The 22,186-nt window shown below is 49.3% G+C and overlaps 1 long non-coding RNA gene across 3 annotated transcripts in view; it reads left to right on the forward strand.

Annotated features, from left to right (window-relative positions):
- Positions 1–21,651, forward strand: part of LOC110598538 (uncharacterized) — a 234,546-nt gene extending 212,895 nt beyond the window's left edge. For 2 of the 3 annotated variants that reach the window (XR_002484390.3, XR_002484391.3), the window contains one exon: positions 18,072–21,651. This is a non-coding gene — a long non-coding RNA (uncharacterized LOC110598538). The remainder of the gene's footprint in view (positions 1–18,071) is intronic. The other variant, XR_013425489.1, reaches the window with a different exon arrangement.
- Positions 21,652–22,186: the final 535 nt, after the last annotated feature.

Genomic DNA, 22,186 nt, shown 5'->3' on the forward strand with positions numbered 1-22,186 from the left:
TACCGATAGATAGTTGTCTCTTCTTCCCTCTCTGTTCCAACGTCACTGTACCCTGGAGGTCGAGGGCTGGGTTGGCCGTTTCTCAGTGTGCACCTAGGTGCTGGCATTTACCAGGAGCCTGTTGACAGTGTTCAGATCTACACTGATTCATCCGATTTTCTAAAGAGCTTTCCTTTCTGAACAGGGACAGGCCCTGCGGGTAGGCACTGGGACACAGGAGTGAGCAGAAGAAGTCAGGAACCTGCTGTAGGAGTTAGCATTGAAGATGGAGGAGAATGGTCTAGACCAGAAACTAGACTTCTCCAACAGCAGTTGGGGTGCCCTAGATGAGTGGCAGGGTCCCTAACCTCAGAATGTAGCAGAGAGGTGAAATGCCAGTAGTCAAGGGCTCTGGCTTACTGTCCTGAGACCTGTAAGGGTTCAGCTTTGGGCTCTCCAGGGGGGTGGTTGCTGAACTCACATGAATTCAGGGCGTCATCAAATCCAGCGAGTTTCTTCTGCCTTGAGCAGAAGGCCCGGGAGCCCTGGGGATCGGCCTGTTTAGAAGGAAGCCAGCCTGGGGCACGTTTCACCTTCGAGTCCTTTGGCCCAAGAACCCCTTCTGACCCAGAAAACTCCTGCACGTTCTCAGACCCTGTTTGGGGGCAGCTGCGTGAGCTATTGGTAGTTCTTGAAGTGGTCTCTCTGACCTTCCCGGTGGTCTTCACAGGCAAACCTTTCCGTGATAATTATGGGATGGTGTTTGCCTTTCTTATCACTCTCTCCCCAAGATCACAGTGAAGTGTTCCCTGTGCATCTGGGGCCTCTGTACAGACCAGGGAATCCACGTTTCATTAATGATCGGTCATGATGCGGAATCCGGTGTGGACGAGGGATCCATGCGAAGTGCTAGATGGATGGATGGGTGTGCATAGAGCCGACTGTGGGAGGCTCACTGAGAGTTGTTGAGATGCCCGTGGAAACTACCATACGGTTGGGTGTTGGTGATCAGACAGAGAACATCCACAATTACCTGCAAAGGCTATTTTGTGATTTCTCCATTTGCCAATGACGTGATTACTGCCGCAGGTAGGCGACTCCGGCTGTCTACTGTGAAGACCAATATTAAACATGCCCCACCAGCATGCAGCAGTACTACTCTTGCCACTAATCATTTTGGAAAAATCTCATGGTTCATAAAAATATATCAATTATGCTAACAATAATGGGTTGTAAATTATTTATTTTTAATTTTTTTTTTAGTTGTTGATAGACCTTTGTTTTATTCAATTATTTATATGTGGTGCTGAGAATCAAACCCAGTGGCTCACACGTGCACGGCAAGTGCTCTACCGCTGAGTCACAACCTTAGCCCTGGATTTGTAAATAATCTTAAGGAATAGTACATATGAAACATTTCTCAGTGCCAGCTTGTCACATGGTAGATATTCCTTAGTATGACCTGTGTAAACCAAAGCTTCTTGGAAGCACAGTGATTTTTGAGGTTCATGAAAGCATCCCGAGATTAGCCAATTTATCTGAGGCAATGTGTCGGCGAGCACATCTTGCAGCAAGCTGTAGGGTGGGGATCTGCCCTCCTTGCAGGCACAGGGTCCGGGATCTGCTCCCAGGTCTCATTTGAGCAGAACTTCAGGAAGCTTAGGTGGGGTGCCCTGGCTGGCTGGGGACTCCCTGTTCTGTACGGAGTGACAGAGGGAAGCAATGGAAGGGTCACGGCGGACAGAGTTGGGCCTTCACTTCCAGGCTCTCAGGTCCCAAGGTCGCGCAGGGACCACCCTGAGTTTTAGTCCACAGCTCCTGACGAGGCCACACGTCACAGGGGGGGGGGCGTGACACTGGTTCCTTTTGGGGATGCAGCTTTCGGCTCCATGTGCAAAAGGGAAATCCGAGCTGCTCATCGGAACCGTCTGTATCTTCCCTGTGGGAGTGGACGCCCCCCCTCGGGAAGCCACACCCAGGCGGCTTCTCAGTCTCCACTGTCCTCAAGGTCACCCATGCCATTTCCCCCAAAGCCCTGATGTCCTTAGTCTTCTCAGAGATAATAGCACCAAAGCCATCAGTCATCATTTTCTCCTCCTCAATTTTCTTTTTGGCTCCCTGCAATTTTCCACCCCAGCTTCTGCAATTCCTTTCCGTGGAGCCCGAAGTCGCTGCGTTTACGACCAATTTCCAGCTCATACTTGATGCATTCTTTAAAAATCAACCCAATGGTCCTTGCTGAACAGGATTTGTACCTTTGGGCTTCATAACACCCAAGGGCCCATAGAAGAATAAAATGATGTTTTTCTGTTGTTGTTGTTGTTGTTTGTTTCATGATTTTCGAGACAGAGATCTTTAGAAATGGGAGGAGGAGATTTTTTTTTTTTCCTGAAGGGTTAATTTCAAGAATCCAGTGCTGCTGTGAACAAAGGGAAAGACAGAGGTGGTTCTTTCTTCCAGTTCTTATAAAGAAGACAAGGGGAGGGGCAGGGGGTGGATGAGGAAAAAAAAATCAGATTTTTCGAGGCGGCTTCCTTCTGGCCTCTGTTGGGTGCCTTATCGTGGCCCCTCTGTAAGCCGATCCAGCTCATGTCCACATGACACATGAACCATGCAAAGCTTCCTTTTAAAGAGATTTTAATTCCCGCTTGACAGGCCAGACTGAAGCCCTGAGCAACAATAGTGTTTTGTTTTGTTTTTAAACTAGAGAGAAAGCCACCGTGCACCTGGTATTCCGCTGAATCTCTCACCCTAACCCCCCACTTACTTATTTTCTGGAGGGGAGGGGAGAAAAAGTGTTTAAAAAAAAAAAAAAAAGCCAACCTTTAAATAATAAAACCCAGCCCCCTCGGCCAGGAGTCCTGCTTTATGAAGAGACATCCACCATTTTTGGCCTGCCTGAAGACTGTTTATGTCTGTGATCTGTTTTAGATCTCTTAAGAGTCTTGCCATTTCCCTCTCTATAATATTAGCTCATTTATTAATTTGTGAATCTATTCTTAAATTTCATCCTTAACTACCCGCTTTGTGGCAGAGGACCAGAGGATCATTTTGGGTGATGGATTCTGTCTCTCATACATACCCTTGCTGTTGGGTGAACTGACCTCCTGCGGCATCTGGGGATGGAGGGCTAGAACTGGGGTCGTCTGGAAGGAGAGTGTGAGGTCAAATCCAGAAACCAATGACGGGTCCAGGATTTGCCTACACATCCTGTTGCACATGGAAGCTCTGTTTTATTTATGTCTGGCTTGTCAGCTGGGGAGCTATAATAAAGTCCCCTGGGTATTTAGCTTCACGGCACAGGTTCATGGCTGACTGTCCCGGAGGCTGGAAGTCGGGATCAGGGTGGCAGCAGGTTCCAGTTTGGGAGGACCCCCCTCTGGGCTTCAGCCTGCTGACTTCCTTGTGTGGTTACGTGGTGGAAATCGCACAGGACAGCTCCTCCGTGTCCCTTTTGAAGAACTCCACTGCTATCTCTGAGGACTCGGCCCTGATGACTTAATCCTTCTCAAAGGCCCCACCTCCAGACAGGAACACCACAGGTCAGGATTTCAACACGTGGATCCCGGAGGGTCACAGAGTTCAGTCTAGAACAACGACCATCGTTCATCTCACACAGCCTTCGCCTCCCACGATGCACCCTGCGAGTGAGCGCTGAAGGTACTAGTGATGATTGCGGTAATGGCGATGGCGGTGGGATGGGGAGGGTGGTGGCGACTGGGAGCTGCCATTTATTATGCGGAGGACCATCAGCACGTGAAGTGCCATTTATGCTTTCTTGCTTGATTCGCTCACCGGCTCTGAGACAAGGTGCCACCGTCTCTGTTGGATGAATAAGGAGTGGAGGTTTGGAAGAGTTAAAGTTCCCGCCAACGCCACTCATCTCAGAATTGGGGAACAGGATGACAATTCACTGTGCACCATGACAAAGCCTCCCCTCCTCACCCGGCTCGTCTCCACGGGGACAGGGACTTAATTTCTCTTGCACTGGGAATCTGAATGGCCTGCCCACTGAGGTCCGCTTGATGCTGGAGCAGAGACCATGTTGCAAAAAGTTGGTTCAGTCCCGTTCCTAGCAGGTGCTCTCTGTCCACGGAGGGATCCAGTGTGGCTGCCGCGTGGTGCTCACGTGGACACAGCCGCCACACTGTCTCCATCCTCCCCATAGCCAAGGTGGGCTTCCTGCTTGTCCCAGTTCTCCTTTCTCTCTGTTTCCCCTGTGATGCTAACTATGGTGACCGGAGAAATCGCTGAATCCCAAAGTCAGGACGTGTTGGTGGCATATGGGAACCATCTTCAGGGTGAAGCATCCGCGTGTCTCTTCACACATCCTCCTGCATGGCGGTGCTCTTCTGACTGCTCAAGGTAGGCTGCGACACTTGTCCTTGGACGTTTTTCTCTGGGGACTTGGTGGCATTGCATATTTCTCAGTGGACACATTTTCAAGTTGTATGTTGGTTCCTTGGGAAGCATTTTCGAAGGTGACGTGGCACCGTGATGGAGAGGGTCATGAGCTCAGAAGCGGGACTGCTTTGCTACTGATTGTTTCAGGGCCTGTCTCTCCTTTTGTGACCCCACTTTCCCCATTATTTGCTCGGTGAGGATGTACCTGGGTTTATCATTTTTTGCAACTCACACCTGGTGCTTAAAATTCATATTCCTCTGTAACACTCTTCCATACATCAAAACCCTAGTGTGTGAGCAGTTGTGTTTCTTCACCCATCGATGACAGCAGGGTGTCAGAAGACGGCTCTCTACTGATGTGTGCGGCTGGCGGCCTGGAGGGGTTTGCATCATGAACGGACGGACAGATCTGGAGACGCTGGGACAGGCCACCTGCCTTGCTTGCTTCTTCCCTCCATTTCCCTCCTTTCTTCCTTCCTTTCTGCCTTAGTAACTTAGTGAGAAAGCCATTAGGTAGATCTGGGCAAAGAGGCCCCGGGAGGCCAAGAAGCCAGCACGTCGAAGGTACTGGGGGCTCACCTTCCCGTCATGAGGGGAGAGTTAGAGAGACTAAGAGAGGCGAGTGGGGCTGACCCTTGTGCTGTGGGTGGGAGTTAGAGGATCAGTGTGAACGTACGTGGGTTTCAGGATTGGGGAAAACATGTGCATTGACATAAATGCTCAAGTAGAATTAGACGTTTGACTGGATCCGCGCACATCCTCCACACGCATTTTCAAATCCCACTCAACCAACAGGCCAATGAGTGACTCTCAGGAGACAGGAGCAGATGGACCGCCTTCTCCTAAATGCCCATCTTTGCTAAAGGGATCTACAGGTCTTTGAGAAAGGTCTTTGAGAGTTGGACAGAGAAGGTGCGAGAGGACTGCAGTGTCTAATTGTGCCAGAAAATACAGAAGTACTCAACAGACGGGGGGATGCCCAGAGCACCCAGCCGCCAGCCTGAGGGGTCCTGTTAATCTCTTGTCCAACGCGGGGCCATCTGAGCCTTGAGATTATAGAGACTGTGTCCTCCAAATAGAGGAGGACTCCAGGAGTCCACACTGGGGTAAATGAGTAAGCGCTTCCTTGGGACAGAATGCCATCCGCTAGAAGGATCACCACTGGGCAGGCGCCGTGGCAATGCCCCTGGGGAGGGCATCTCCGGTGCTACCAGTGACAGAAGCCGGCGGAGGGCCTGTCTCTGTAACCACCAGGTGCCATGGAGAAGCACGGCAGTTTTCCTAGAGTGACCTGGAAGGCATGACCTCCTGCCAGTGGTCCCAGGTCACATCACCCACGAGGGGCAAAGGGGCATCTCGGCAGCCTGAGGGAATGTCACTCTGCGGGAGTGAGGGGCTGACCATGGACTGAAACCACAACGGATCTTTCCTCCCAGAGTAGCCCTGACAAGGTGCTTTAGTCTCACAGTGACAAAAGGCTGGCACCCCACTCATGCAGCATTTCTGCAAGTTTGAAATTCTTTTGAAATAAAAAGTAAAAAATGACTAGGATGGAAATGCTTAGCTTTTTGTTTTTTATTTTATCGTACAAAGTTAAAAGGCATAAGCACCCGGATTCTCTCTCGTTTTATTTGGTGAGAGACTTACCGGGGTGTCGTCCTCAAATCAGACTCTGAGGTCTGGAGGTTCTGTGAAATTGTTGGACAGGAAAAGATACGGTTTTGTACATCAGGACTTTCCTGACTCCTGGTGTGACTCGTGTACCCACACAGATCCACTCATTTGTGACGGAGAAGGCAACCAGGACGTTGGACTACCTTAGGGTCATTGTCACGGGTGTCCTGTCTGTGGCTAGTCATTTTAGGTCAATGGGAGAGGGAGTGGCTCCAGTCTGCCTTTCCCACCTACCAGCAGGTGACGGAGCAAGTGAATCGCCCTTCCTGCCTCTGTCTTCACCTGTAACACACACATCACTAAGTGCCCCTCACGTGGGGACTGTGAGGACCGCGCCATTCAGGCCAGTAAAGGTGCTTACAAGGGATCCTGGCTCGGGGTGAATTTTATGTTGCTTTTACTCCACGTGTGACTATTGCGCCTGTGATGACGTCTATCACATACGTATCACTTATGACGTCTGTCACTTATCACCAGAGGGATGGTGAGGGGCAGCTGCCCTGTGGAGGGGTCCCTTGTCCTACTCTGCTGATGGAGATGCAGCAAGGCCATGATTGGACACTAACACCGTGCACTGACCCTTCAAGATGCTTCTCTGAGCCCCCAAACCAGTCCCAACACCCACACATCCCAGGGTTCTCCACTCCTCGGTGAGAGGACAGGCACACCTTTTGACTCTCCAGGAAAAACAGTGGAACAAAGATGGTATTATCCAGACCAAATACAAAAGAAACGAGATCCAAGAATCAGGATCCAAGGTGGACATGTTGGCTTCGGCAGAAACACACGGGGCGAAGAGTGACCGCAGGCCTCGCTTCACGTTCGTGCGTTGAACCTCAGCATGTTCACATGTTTGCAAGGAGTTGGGAAACTCAGCCCCTCCCAACGGACAGCATCCTGCCACCTGCTCGGGGCTCTGCAGACTGTGTCCTGTCCCTGAAGGGTTCCCAGTGGAGCTTGGGACACACTGTACATGACATTTGCATAGTGTTGTGTGTGTGTGTGTGGACATGTACACACAAATATCTATATATTCAATAGATATATCTGCTTCCTTCTTAAAGGCTATAAAAGAACAAATGGAATCATCTCTTATCCTAATAAATGCTTATTGTCCAGGACAGAGCTGAATTCATGGTAAAAAGTGAAAGAAGAGGTTGATTGGCCATGAGTGAGAGAAGGAGGAGGTTTGATCAGAGCCCGGGTGGGTTGTGCATGACGAGGGCAGGAAACACACTAACAGTGGAAGAGGTGAAGGTCACATTGAGGTGGCCGTTCCTGTTTGGTTCTGTGGAGTTCAGACCCATCAGCACATGGCGGTCACCTAGCTCACTAATTGGCATTTCTCCTACAATGGAAGCTGCCTCCCCTTGATTCAGCCTCTTCTTACTGTATCCGCGGACTAGGTATTTTGAGTTTCGGACACGTTTACCTATTTAGGAAAGCACTAGCAACACAGTGGGGTGAGCTGTCTGACGTTCCTCATGCCTCTAGGATTTGGGACTTCCATAGAGTACAGGAGGCATGTGCAGTGATAAGAACTTGGATCTTAGAGTCAGACCCTGCTGGGTCCGAGTCCTGCTCTGTTGGTTCCTAGGCAATCCGTTCTCTTCATCTGTAAAATATCATAAAAAATGCGGATGTATGTGAAAAAGTACCTGCTCGATAGGAAGCTTTCAGAAAATGCTCGATAGTATATACTTATGTCTAGAAACAGGGACTTCAATATTTTTGGAAGCCTTGGTGTAGAGTCCTCCCGCCTTAGCCATGGGAGATAATACCAAGGCCTTCTGTCTGTACACACAGATCGAAATAGGACGTTTCCTATACAAACATAGCAGAATTTAATTTGTTCTTAGGCACGCTAAGAGAACAACAATAACTAGAAATGGAACAATCATGACAATCGAATAAGAATTATTTAACACCTCTGAATTGTGTAAGGGACTTTTCCAACTCACCTGCGCAGATGGATCGGCTGCAGGTAACTGAGGTGGGAAGAACGTGGGGTCGGGGGCCACTGTCTGCAGGAAGGGAACCTGTGACTCCTGCCGCACTCTCAGCTCTAGTCGGCACCGACTTTTCCATAGGTGAACCACCTGGGTACTTCCATTACCACTGGTGGAAATCCCCATCTTGATGGGGACATTTCTGACAAGATCTTCCAGTTCAGACTGTGTCAACCTCAAAAACTACAGGCAAAAGTGGACATTATTTATTTACACATGAATTACTAGTTTTTCAGCATGGAGAAAAAAAGTTATGAACCTGTCTTGAGATCTAAAAGATACCGGTCTTTGTTTTTTTTTTTTTTTTTTCCGCCCCTACTGGAGATCAAACCCAGGGCCTTGCACATTTGTGCTAGCAGGTGCTCTACCTTGGAGCTACACCCCCAGCCCAGAATTCTGGTTTCTTCATGTTGAAGAAGTCATTATAAAATGCCGGTAGAGAAAGAGAAGATGGAATGAAGGAGGGGGGAGGTTTGTTTTGCCTGAGGGTTTCGAAAGGCTTCCTACTAAGAATCATCACATCCATTTTTTATGTCTGCAGTATCCAGTTGTTAAAATGGTCTCACAAAATGCAAGAAAACAAACTCAGACGCATCCCACCGCAGGACTGAAGCGATGGAAAAACTGAACAGGAAGCCTTGAAAAGGATGCACATGTTGCCATAAGAAGCAGCGGGAAATAAGCTGGGGTCCACTCAGACCTAGGGATCCCAGAGGCCGAGCAGAGGAGAAAATCTCTTCTAAGATGCCCCCTTTCATTTGTGCCTAGGAGAATTGTTGTGCCGTGTCTGATATGGAGATGTGCTTACGGGGCGGGTGTGAGAAACTCCAGGACCTGGCCTATTTACCAGTCAGATGCCCTCTCCCTCTCTGTTCTTAACAGAGGTGGGTCTAGCTCCACGATTGACCTTGGACTTCCCTCCCTCCACTCAGGGCAGAAGCTGTGGCACTGGCTCCCTCACCCTGTCTGCGCCCAGCCCTGCCCCGCCCTGGCAATGCCTTTGCCTGATGCAGGACTGGCCACTGGCTGCCCTCTGGGTTCTGGACGGCACCACCCCCTCACCCAACAGGCCGCCCTCCTCCCCCTCCCCCTTCCCTCTTCCTGACCCCTGAGTTGTTGGTCTTGCTTCCTCTTATTTCCTTTTTCTCCCTTTTCAAAGTCGAGAGATGATTCTTAGGCCTTGCGATGTGGCATTTTAAAGTTTGCTGTTCGGTGTCCTTCGGCCCATTCACAGAATGGCACGGCCGTCACCACGATCGAATTCCAGAACCTGGTCTTCTCCAGAGAGAGCCCCGCGCCTTTAGAACTCACCCCCATCCTTGCCCCCATAACTCCTGGTCTGCCTTCTGCACTTGAGAATGTGCCTGCTCTGCAGATTTCAGCCACGTGGAATCACAGACTGTGGGGCCCTTGGCCTCTGGCTTCCTTCAGAGAGCACCGAGTCCCGGGGGTTGTGGTATTCCTAGACGTCATAACTTCATTCACAGCAAGACGTTCCGGAATGTGCCACGTCTGGTCTGTCCACCCATCAGTCGAACACGCTGAGTCCTTTCCACTTGGTGGCTATCTGGAACAGGCCACTGTGCACACTCGTGGGCGGCTGTTGTGTGGACATGTGTTGGGCTTCTCCTGGATGTAGCCCTAGTGTGGAACTTTTCGTCCTGGGGAAATTCTATGCTGGATCCTTTGAGGAACTGCCAGACTGTTTTCCCACGTGGCAGTAGGTACCCTTTTACCTTCCCCCGGCCACCACCAGGGCTCCCACTTCTGCACATCCTCCAACTCTCGTGGTGGTCAGTCATTTTTAGGACCTCCCTGGATGCAGACTGTCCACTTGCCTAGACCCTGGGTGCTCTTGCTCTGGGGAACACTTGTCAGTGCCCACACTCCTCTCTCAGGCCCCTCTACACACTCCCTGGCAACCTGTGCTGGTCTGGTGACATTCCACATCACGCTGAATTCTAATAGTCTGCTGACTTGATTGCATCCGAGTGTGAACCTGTTAGAGAGGGCACTAAAATATTTCCCGTGGTTTCTCCCGGGTTAGCACAGCCTGACGCAGCTATTTTGGTCACATCCTATTTCTGCTTTCTTTTCTGAGGTGGGGGACTGAACTTCAGAGCATGACCGCCTGAGCTTGGGGCAGGAGAAGGACACTGTGGGGTGGGGTTCACCAAGCCATGCCTGGCTGGTAAGGACAACAGGCAGGCTTTGTAGCCTGTGTATCTGTTTTTCTAGAAAGTTGTGTTTTCCTTCCCATTTTACTAATTTAGGTCTGTCTCTAATTCACCAGGAAGTTTGTAAGGAAAGCACTGGGGGTGCCATGGAATCTCACCGTGTAGGGAACGTGGTAGGGTGACTTACAAAAAGACAAACCAAGCACCCACCTCTTCACTGACCCTTTGAAAAGCAAGACTGAGTGCAAACTAGGTGTTCCTTTTATAAAATAACCAGTTATGCAGAGTGGCCCCCAAGTGTGGAGGGAAGTCAAGGTCAGCGTGATGAAGTCTGCTGACCTTCAAAAACAATGCTTAGTTCTGATGGTGCTTAATTTTAAGCATAAGAAATCTGAGGTTCATTGGCATCAGAGTTGAATAGATAGGAATCAGTGCTGGGGAACAAAGGCTGGAAGCAGAATTAAATGTAATTACAGACTTAACATATAAGTTTGAATTAAAAAGTATATCCAGCTTGAAGGTTGAATCACACGAAATTACAACGTCCCGTGCATCAGTACAGATGAAAAGGCAAGTTTAATTAGTTCTCTTTAACTGTTTCTCCCCCAGATATATTTGTTTGTACAACCAATATTGAGATGTTTCTTGTCACGCGGGGCCCCCCCGTAAGGATCTGCTTCAGGTGCTCAGAGTCTTCCTGATTGGAACGCAGCTCCGCGGGGACAGAGAGCCACTCCCGTGTTGGCCAGTGTTTCAGAGTGCTCTTGGAAACTCTACCCAGCTTCTTTGCTATGCTTTTTATATGCTTCTGGAATACAGAGGAAGTGGGGGAGGGAAAGATGGAGAGAAACAAATGTAAGTTGGACTCAGATCAGTGAGATAGTATCAAATGGGGCCAAAACGAACTTGGCAGCAGCTCCTCTCCGGTCTCCCGCTTGAGCGTGCACACGTTGCTTGGAATACACTCGCATTTCTTTCGTTCTTCTAGGATTTTTCTTCAGCTGTAGGAACCAACTTTTTCTTTAAATAGGAGCCAGGAATGAATATTAAGAATTTTTTTTTTTAAATGTGTGAACGTGCGTGGAATGGATATTCTGCCTTTAGGACTTGGTGGGTAGCGGATACAATCGATGTTTCTCGAACAGGAGTGAATGTGTAGCAGAGCAGAGGTACATGGGAGGTGTATTATCTTTAGAGATCTGGGTTTCCATCCTCACTTTGCCTCTTAATAGCTGTGTGACTTTGGCAAATCAGTCTTTCATAGTCTATTTTTCCTTCTATGTAAAATTGGTATTTTTTTTGTTTCATAATGTTGTGACAGTAAATTTATTGACAAGAAGGCATTTAATAAATGCTGCTTCAAAATTGTCCCATTTATTGAAAAAAAAAAGTAGCTTAAGAATTCGTAGGATAAATGCAGACATTTTGTGACCAAATTGTCCTTATGAAGGCTTTGACTCTTGGGTTCAACTTGGACGTGGCTGTAGCTGTACCTCCTTGGTATCTGTAGGCAAAAGGTGGTGGGCAAAGAAGGAATGTGAAGAAGACAGAGCACAGCCCCATGCGGTAAGACACACCGAGAGAAGCTTATGGAACTGAAGGGATAGAAGGGGTCCGGCATCGTTTATCACCTCAGGTCTCTGCAGACAGTTGAGAACTCGCCTTCAAAACACTCGTGCAGGCACACCTACAGGTATCCAAAGAGAAATTACCATACAACCTTCCCAAACGTCCACTCCCATTGTTCTGTAAACTGATGTGAGGTCATGAGTCAGGTCGCACACGGTTCTCACGTACCTTCATCCAACTTCCCAAAGATACTGTCCTTGATAACCACAGGACGACCTCAAAACCATGACTCTGACACGGGTTCTTTTCCAGAGCTGAGCCCATTTTTGTGTTTGTTCTTAATTGATTAGTTCATTTCTGTTGCTCAGTGCAGAACCAGGGACTCGCCTGCTCTCGTTGCGTGCTCCGTGGACACAGGGCTGCACCCCCAGCCTTCTAGTGTGTTTTTAGATGGAGGGATTTTTCTTTTTGGGGCTTCATCTGTTTTCACTTAGGTTTACTTCTGGAATAAGTAAGCTTCCTGAAAAGACAATTTGAAGTCAGGAAGCCCCGGCTTTAGTTTCCAGTCTCGGTTCTGCCCCTTAATCCTGATGTCTGTTTCTTCATGGGCAGAAAAGGGACAGTCCTTGTCCTCCAGAGCTGCGGGGTGAGCCGGTGGGCAGCTGAAGAGACTTTGCGACAGTGGCTGGCCAGTGTGTCCCGTGTGGTATGCGTACTGTGGGATCACCTGTCACTTAAGGACCGTAAACTGGCAAATGAATTCAACCCCAGTCCGGCTCCTCTGCGTCTGCCCTCCTTCCTGTGGCTGGCCGCAGTGCCTTCCCGTCTCACCTGCACGGCCATGTATTCACTTCTCCACCTTTCCTACCGTACCGACTCAAAGCCAGTCCTTTCCATACGTGGATTATCCTTCTTCTTCAGGTCACTTTGGGGATTCTATGGAAAATAGTTCTTTATAGCCTTTTGCTTTGTTTTGTTCTAAATAGCGCCTCACTGAGTCCTCCGTGGACCCCTTCAAACCCAAGCTCTGGTGGCTGGCTCTCGGGGACCCTCCACAATGGTGGCCCCCCAGGCACTGGGACGGGGCTTAAAATGCGGCTTCCTCTCCTCTGCTGACAACCAGGGCCGCATGCCTCCTCACCTCTGCATGTGGGCACAGCTGTGGAGAGAGAGCCCATGTCCAGTACCAGCAGCTCTTCACCAGCCTCGTTTCCCCCAGGAGTGTCCAGCCCTGTTGAGCTCAGCAGTCTCCACGTCTGTCAGACCACTTAAAAATGGATGTTTGCAGTACTGGTCCCCAAAATGTGCTTCGGGGCAGACCTTCTCCTAGAAGGGGGACCTGGAGCTGTCCCCAGAAGCTGACAGTCACTTGCTTCGGGGGAGACATTCTTGTGTCCTTTTAATTTCTGTTCATTGACCCGAGGGCTGGGAGCAGCCTGTGGACTCTTCTGATCTCCTGCCTGGCTCTCCCCCTCCTCGGACAGCTTCCTGCTCTCTCTGCGCCTGTGCGACCCACTCCTGTCCTTGGTCATTGAGGACCTTCGTACTGCAACCCTGTTGGCAAACTTTCCGATTCCAAGAGAAGGACCCTATTTTCACGGTTCTCCGTCTCATTTTAGTGTGTTTAAGGAATGCTTCAAAGTGTCCCTCGATGTTTTAAAACCTCCCTTTGTGCCTTAGCAACTGGCATATTGTTTCCTGCCCGAGTTTTGGCCTCTGTCCCACAAGGCAGGGCTGAAGCAGGGGTGAAAAGTTCACCCTCCGGAAGTGCCTGTTAGGTCAGCGTCACGTGACGAGCGGTCCCAGCCCCCTGCGACTCCAGGGACAGGAACCCCTGGAGAAGGCTGCCCGAGAACGGGCTCCTCTCCGCTCTGCTGCCGGTGCCTGCGGTGTCCTTGAGGGTTCCAGGCTCGGGGGGAGTGGGGGGCGCTCCTGTGACGCACCCTGCCAGCACCCTGCCAGCACCCTGCCAGCACCCTGCCAGCACCCTGCCAGCACCCCCCATGATTGTCTGCATCAGGGCTTTAAAGTGGGAAGTCGTGACCCGTTGGCAGGTCAGCCAGCCGATGTAGAGGCCAGAGATCAGCGTCAAAAAATAAGAAATAGGGGCTGGATGGGGTGGCCCCCCGCCTGTCAACCCAGTGGCTCAGGAGGCTGAGGCAGGAGGAGAGGCTGAAAGTCGGCCTCAGCAACTTAGTGAGGACCTAAGCAACTTGACCCTGTCTCCAAAAATCAAGAGCTGGGAATGTGGCCCAGTGGCCATGCTCTGCTGGGTTCAATCCCCAGAACCAAAAGAAAGAAAGAAAAGGTCAGTATCAAGAGAACCTTCCACGTAAACGACAGCGTGCTACGTCGGGAGGCTCCTGTTGGACACATGTGTACACACAGACATCCGCGTCTGCTGGTTGCACATGTGGGCACCCGTGCGTGCTGGCAGGCACACACTCCCCTTCTTTCTATCTATTCAAGAGCCCGACCATTCAAAGTGCTTGCCCTGGTCAGTGGGCATGTTCTGAAATGTACACAGCACCCTACTTTACATTCACAGTGACGGCATTTTAGTTTATATGGGTTGTGTACCCCATTTTCTTTCTTAGTATTTCCTCCCCTCTGCCCTGTTTCCAAGGGCACAGAATTGCTGTGGGTACACCAAGTTCATGGGATCCACGCGCTCCAGGGTGTTACCGTGTGCCCGAGTCACGTTGTACTGCCACGCTTCCCCCAGGGCTGGGCATCAGCATTGTCTCTGTCTGACCCCGCACACACCCCTGACTAGAAAGCACCAGGGGGATTTAATCGGGGATCTGGACTAACAGTCGATTCACTGGGCCGTGGTGCGTGTGGACGCAGCGCAGATGTGTATGCAAGTAACTTCCCCCAGGCTTCACCCAGGATGTACTCAGGCCCCAGCAGCAGCATGGGGGGTAGATACCCACCTTCCCACCAGTACTCGGCATTGTAAGGTTTCTGGTGTTCCTACTTCTGAATACTGCTTGTAAAACATCTTTTTGTTTTAGTTTCCTCTCATCGGATTGTTGATGAATTTTATTATTTCTTCATATGCTTCTTTTATGGATTTTTTTCCTTATGCAAATTTTCCTTAAATTCACTGTACAGTTTTCCATTGGAAGCTTTTTTGTACTTTAACCACAGCCTCATCCACACCCGACACTTTTCTATTAACTCTGTCCAGTATATTCTTCTTTTTTTTTTTTTAATCAAACAGAACTCTTTAATTTGGATGTAATTCATTTCATTAATATTTTACTTTGGGAGTTTTGCAAAGTAAATTTTTCTCTATCTTTTATAAAAATTGCCTTTTTTAATGTAGACTTTATCATCGTATTTTTTACATTTAGGTCTTTCACCCGTTCCATTAAGTTCCTGTGTTTCGGGTGGTTGGCGGGAACCTAGGGTGATCTTTTTTCTTCAAGTTCATGGGGGGACACTTTGACCCTCTGATCTTTTTTTTAAAAACTGGAGTTCAGTGTCTTGTTAATAAAGCTCGTTATTTTAATGCAACATCTGGTACAGTAGGTCCTGCTTGTTTTTCTTCTTTTTCAAGGTGGACTTAGGTGTCTGTGCACTTGGCTTTTCCATATGAATTTTGAAATAAATACACGCGTTAGGTGCTTCAAACTAAAATCGCATTTTCACGCAGGTGACACTCGTTTGTAAATTGAAAGTCACTTTTTAGAACAGTAGCTTCCCTGCTCTCCATTTAGCTCATCATCTTCTGTGTACCTTATTGAAGCACAAATGATTCCCCACGGGGAGAGAACACTGCTGGCATGTGGGTGGCCAGCGTCCCCTAAGGCTGCGTGTTCCAGGCGTGGCCGCAGGCAGGGTGCTCCTGGGGAGCAGTGAGCCCCGAGGCTGTAGGCAAGGCTGGCGGGAGGTCTTTGGTCATTGCGTTGATACACTTGAAGGATGTCACAGGGCTGCAGTCACCTCCACATGGTCTTTTGCTTCTGGGCCACGGGGTCAGTGGCTTTTTTCTGCCACCTTCTCCTGCCCTGTCGTGGTCCCAAAGCAGTGGGGCCAAGGAATCATGGGCTGGAACCAAACTCTAAGCCAAAGTCAACATTTTGTCTTTATAAATTGATTTTCTCAGGTATTTCATGATAGCAACAGAAAGCTGACGAACACATAAGTATTCTTGTCCGCCCTCGGAACCCATAAAAGATGAAGATGATACAGACATTCATAAAATGGCTCTAAAGTCATTATAGATCTTAACAGGACTGAACAGGTGTGAATGTAGTATACTTCTTGCTCACGGATTGATTCTGGTACAAAATACCAGATAAATACTTAAAGGTGATATCAGGTACCACAACACACTGTAAATAAGAAAGTCCTTCTCAGTGAGGTGAGATGCGCCCTCAGGGTCACAGAGGCAGAACGGGGACAAGTTCACCGTGAGCCACGTCGTGTGATCCCTGGTCCACTTCCTTTGCCAACAAGCAGCGTCCACAACACCACGGTCCCCCGACAGGCTGGCTTTCTGCGGGCTTCCCTCGTGGAGTTAAAGGAAGGTCTGCTTGTTAGGAAAACTGGACTCTTGTGCGGCTCACAAAGAGGATTCCATGGCTGAAGTCACAAGATAGAAGGGGAAGAGGATGTCCTGCGCATCTTGTTGGTTTCTGGTTAATAATGGCGTGAGCTCGCGTTTGGTCTTTTCACAGCTGTGCCCCTGTGTTGTGGCTGTGGTGGGTACTGACTTTCAGAAGTTCACAGTGTTCTTGGCACAGAACAGCAGCCAGCCGCGCGTTTGCGTGCTGGCAGAGTGCTGGGGCGGTAGGCCAGGTGAAGGCCCAGGCAGGAGGGGAGGGATTGGCCCTCTCTGGTGTGGCCACCGGATTCCGAGCTCCGGATGGGCGGTCGGTGTGGTGAGGGACCGTAGTCCTTACCGACGTGCGTTTTCTCCCTCTTCCCATGTGAACGTTGAGACATGACTTTTGAGGTCTTTATCGCAACTAATTTCCCCCTCAATAAGATGGCTTGGGACAGAAGTGAGTGCTCTTTCTTTTTTTAAAGACAGACAGCCAAACTCAGAGGGGAATGATTACAAGACTAATTCTGCTCTCTTAATGACATCAATTGAATGACATAAAAAAAAAAAAGCGAAGCCCACGTGATTTCACAGCATTTTAACACTATGCATTTGAATCCCAGCAGAATGTCATTCTGCATGTCTTTTTGGACTCTCCGTAATAGGGCCATTACTTAAAGTTAAATTCATCGTGGGGGTGTGTGTGTGTGTGTGTGTGTTTCTGTGTGTTTCTGGGGTGAGTCATGTTGGGGGGTGGCTCCGTGTGGCCTGAGGTTAGAGAGAGATGGACGGGCTCTTGGAGCCAACGTGGATGCCACACTCTGTGGGACGGCACAGAGACGCTCTGAGCTGCCCAGGGCCGGGCAATTCCTCCCCTTTCCTCTGAAGCTCATATTTCCACCCACCTGTCACGATGTCAGTGTCCAGCTGTCCCGAGCCCCCCTGCCCTCATCAGCTGACACATCCAAGGCACTCCACGGTCTTTGTCCAAAGCCTCTGAGCCACGTGTTCCCCTGAGCGTCCGCAGCCCTCTCCCAAGGCTCAGGGTGAAGCCGCCGTCTCACCTGCGAGTCCTGCCTGCCCCTGGCTCTGAGGCCTTTCCTCAGCACCTGCCTCTGTCTCTGTGGGGTTCTGGTCACCGACACCCCCACGCAGGCTGCTGCTGCCTTCACCAAACCTCCTTCCAGGCTGCTTCTCAACCCCTCCCTGGACAGACTTGGAGGTGACTGTCCTGTCTCCACCTTGGGCAGCTGGCCTCACCTGCGTGCACCTGGCTTTCTTCTCACCTGTCCAAGTGTGAGCAGTCACAGGGAGCCCAAGACCCGTGCTGAGGACCAGGGGCCTAATGAGTGCCAGGTGGTGGGCACGGTGCCTGGCACAAACCAGAGCTTAGCTCATTGCACTCCCCTTTGATTTCTTCAAACAACATTTGTTTTGCTTTAAAGAAACACCAGAGGGTCCGTTTTGCTGTGGGTGTCCAGAGCACCTTGTTCTTCTCAGCCCAGGTTTCCCTTCTCTGGTCATGCTGTCCAAAGTCACCTGGCCCTGCCTGGCTCTGCCTGGTCCTGCCCGGCCCTGCCCTGTCCGGCCCTGCCTGTCACTCTTAGCACGTCACTTTTATGTTTTCGCCTCTTTAATCTCTTTGACATTATCTTTCACTTCTTTGGCTAATTTCTTACGTGTCCTGTCCTACTTCTGTCCTAGGATATAAGCTCTACAAAAGCAAGGCCCATGCCACAGGATGACTGAGAGCCCGACAGACGTTTCCAGGCCTCTGAGTGGACACTCAGTCTTCACACAGAGGCGCCGGCCCTTAAGCCATTCAGAATCCCCAGCAGCTGCACCAGGAAACAGCTGGAGAAGACTCTGCCCAGCACCAGCTAGGCGGTCTCGTGGGAGAGGAGAAGCTGCCTCCATAGGCTTTGGTTGCAAACCCAGGAGACACGACTTTGGGGACAGATCTAGCAACGCCACAGAGTTAAATTTTCCTTTGATGGGATCTGGTAGGTTTTCCTGGGATGATTCTTTATGGCGCCCTATTATTGACCTTGGTGTCCGTCACTGGGCTCCCAGAACCTGCTCCTGCTTCAGCCTACCGCAGGACCTCCATCTGCGTTTACACCCCTGATTCGGGCCTCTTTATTCTGCTTTGAGTGAGCACAGATTCCGTCTCCTCCTGGCCACGGGGGTCCCTCGCCTGTTTCTCCTGGTCACTTCTTGTGTCCCTGTAACCCCAAGGAGACCTGCACCCCCTAAGCCATCCTTTCTATCCTTTGGTAGACAGAACAAGCACTCGGTTACTCTTCCATTCTCTCCCATTCAAGACCAGTGTGTTAAAACAGTGGAACTACACATCGAGCCGGCCCACCCTGTCGGCCCTAATCGCCTCCATGTCTCCGTGACCTCTCCTCCCGCCCACCTCCAGACTCTCCGGCCATTGCACTCATTGCTGGCCCACCATGGTGTGCATATTGCTGTGCTGCTGAGAAGTGCTCTGTGCCGCCCGGCCACTGCGGGACAGGCTGGGAGGTCGCGGGAGTCCAGGCTGCCCTGTACAAATGACACTTAGTCGTCCGTCGTGATTCCAGAGTGAACACTGGGACTACCACCCCCCACCCCCTTTAGGGCAAGTGCAAATGTAGCTTTAGGTTCTTACTGAAAAGGAGAAGGATATGAGTGCAATTTCTAAATAAGTTGCTGAGAAACTAAAGCAATAAAATTCTAAGCATTGAACTTGTCTTTAATATCCAACAGACTAATACATTTATCTTTTGTGCTTTTTTTGAAGACAATGTTTTTAAAACCATTGTGTTTATTCAAACCATTGACTTGGGCCATTTATGTCTTAAGTAAAACCCCGTTTGCCCTTAATAATAACGGTCCATGCTCGATATGCATTTTCACGTACACATTATAATTTGCTGTAGTTGTTGCTATCATCACTTAAAAGGGCTCCAGTAAACCAATACGAGGATCACAGAACTACTGACCTCTAAGTAAATATTAACGTCCATTTTTTACCCTCTAGAGCCCAGGTATCCAGAAACAAAACCAAGGGCATAGACTGCGTGGCCTCTGAAGTCCCCTCAGCTTATCACGTTTTAGAATCTTGATTTCATGGGCACTTCTTGCCTCATTAATCTCTCTTGCAGAAGAAAACGAGTGTCCGGTAACATCTGAGCATGTTTATGAGAGTTGGAAGACTGCTGGGGTAAAGTGGCTGTTTCCTTCTCTGTATTGAAGACGACATCATCCTGAGCATCTGGACAGGATGCATCTGAGCCTCACCTGTCCTGTGTGGTTAAAACAAAACAAAACAAAACAAAACTGGATAATAAGATTTTCCCTGTTCATGCAGAGCCAAGAATGAGTTGAAATTGGGTGGGGGTTGCATCAGAGATCTTGTAATTTGAAATGGACAAAGATAACCTCATCATGCTCCTGGGGTTAGTAGAGCGTACACCTACTGTTTGCTTTCTGCTCGCGGGACGTTCTGCCCAGGGCTGACGGAGCGTTGAGTCGTGCTGTTATCCCCGTTTTTCGGTCAGAGAAGCCAGCTGAGGCTGACTGAGATGTGGTCCCGCCTGGCCTGCAGAGGAGGGTTGTGGAGCCTGACCAGTGTGTCCAGGTGACCACTGATCGTGGGCTGCTGGCCCTGTGTTCGTTCCTGCCGATGCCAGGTGTCGGACAGGAATACCATTTACAGGGTGGGGATCCACCTCTGTCTCTGTCACTTGGGGCAGGTAGAGCGGGTGCTGCAACTCACAGCCAGATCTTTGCTGGTGTTTTGACTTAATTAAATGTTGAATGATAACGAAGGCGCACTTCTATAGGAAGTGTGAAAACACTGTTTACACCTGACAGGATCAGCTCCTTGTTGTGTCTGTCGAGGTATGAGCATGCAGATTGGGAAGTGCTAGACGCAGGCAGGAGCTCTCAGCTCTCCATTCTTAAAGACAGGGACCAGTAGTACCCACAGAGCAAAACGAATATTTTTTTCAGTGGTACTTTACCTTCCTGAATACTCACGGGGTGGCCTGAGTCCCATTTTCAACACGATTCCTTGCCTGTTTTTACATCCTAATGTGGTGTGCAAAATAGTCTAGTTTACAGAAAATCAACTGAGCAGAATTTTAAGATGCAGACCTTTAGATCTTTTACCTTATTCTAAGGATGGATCGTAATTCTAGTTTCAATTTTTTTTTTTCTTTCAGGATCTTAACATTATTTGGAGCCAGGGTTCAATGGTAAATTTTTTTTTTCCTTTAAATTTTTTTTTTTTTAACTTTGCCCTGGGGATCACACCGTGGCCTTGTGCGCGGCTGACAAGAGCCCCCCACGACTGTTCCACCCCCAAGCTGAGTGGTCACTTTTTTATTCCTACCGATTGGACCCCGAGAGCCCTGGTGTCCAGTATGAGGGTGCTCAAGGAAACAGAAGCACAGCCGACGGAAGCTTCAGTTCCTCGGTGGCGGTGGCCTCAGTTGAGATGTCTGGTGTCTGGTGGCTGCGCAGCCAGGGTGGAGAGGCTGGTACGCAGCACTTGTATCACTGCAGAAAGTTCCGCGGGACAGCGGCGCTCCAGGTCGTTTTAATGGTCTGCTTTTGATCCTCTGTTTATTTGGATGAAAACATGATGCATCGGGTATCACCCGCCAGACCTCATAGCTGGACGAGGATCTGGGGTACGGAGTGTGCTTGGGAACTCTGGGAGGGCTGCTCCTTATGTCCTGCGCCATACAACACCTAACAGCGAAGACCACTGTGATTTTACCTTGTTTCCAACTCTGTGTTCTGGATAATCATCATTTTGTTAAATACACCGACGGCGGTGCTGGTTTTGATGGGTTGTACGTTTGATGGATGAACTGGGTGAGAAGCAGCCTCAAACTCAGACTAATTTAGTATAAAATCGAACACAGGGAATCTTAAGTTACAGAGCGACTTGTTTAAAGTTCACTCTGCAGACAGGAGACTGTCCTCTAGAAATTCACCCTTGCGGGCCAGGGAGTTGAGCCCTGTCTGGTGGCTGTCTGTCCAAGTTCCTCAAGGCAAAGAAAGGAGACAATGGAGCCTTGTTTTTTGACAGCTTGATTGAATGTATTCAGTCCCAAGTTTTGAATAATCTGTTTAACTGGAGATATTTTGCACAGTGAATACAATTTCATTTGGTATGAAATTTAATCCTCAGAGTATCTTCAGCATAATTTTAATGCTTGCCAGATCTCTCTATCTGCTACCCAGCTCTGGGTTGGTGTCCAAATGCCTTTACTTGTTAAGAAAACCTCTACTCTGCATTGCTGATTTGTTATCGGTAGTAACAGCTAGGAAACACAGAAAATATATGTGTTTTAAAAAGTATGGAAGATGATTGGTTTCCGTGTTCCTCTGGATGGCTTGATCCATTTTCTCTCCTAACTCTTCTGTTTCTCATTCACTGATGAACACTACATAAAAGACAAGGTACAAACTGAACAATGAGTTCCATGGTATTAAAAGAACAGGCCACCACCAAGCGCTCCTGTGAGATTAAAAATGAATTTGGTGAACCATTTTGTTATTTTGATTTGGCTGGCTCTGATTGTTCTTCAACGTCTTTTGCAATTATGAATATCTTCACTTAAAATGGTGTGCTATAGGTATAAGTTTTATCATGAAGCATGCTCTCTCTCTCTCTCTCTCTCTCTCTCTCTCTCTTTTTTTTAAGCAGACCCCCATGTATGTCACAACCACATCACCTCCGAGTCCTCCCATGAGCCTTCCTTTAAGAGAGCTATTTATGGAAAAGCCTAAAGCGGCAGTGAGTGGGTGGGTGGGTG

Source organism: Ictidomys tridecemlineatus, chromosome 8, assembly GCF_052094955.1.
Source record: "Ictidomys tridecemlineatus isolate mIctTri1 chromosome 8, mIctTri1.hap1, whole genome shotgun sequence".
In the NCBI taxonomy this organism is placed as follows: domain Eukaryota; kingdom Metazoa; phylum Chordata; class Mammalia; order Rodentia; family Sciuridae; genus Ictidomys; species Ictidomys tridecemlineatus.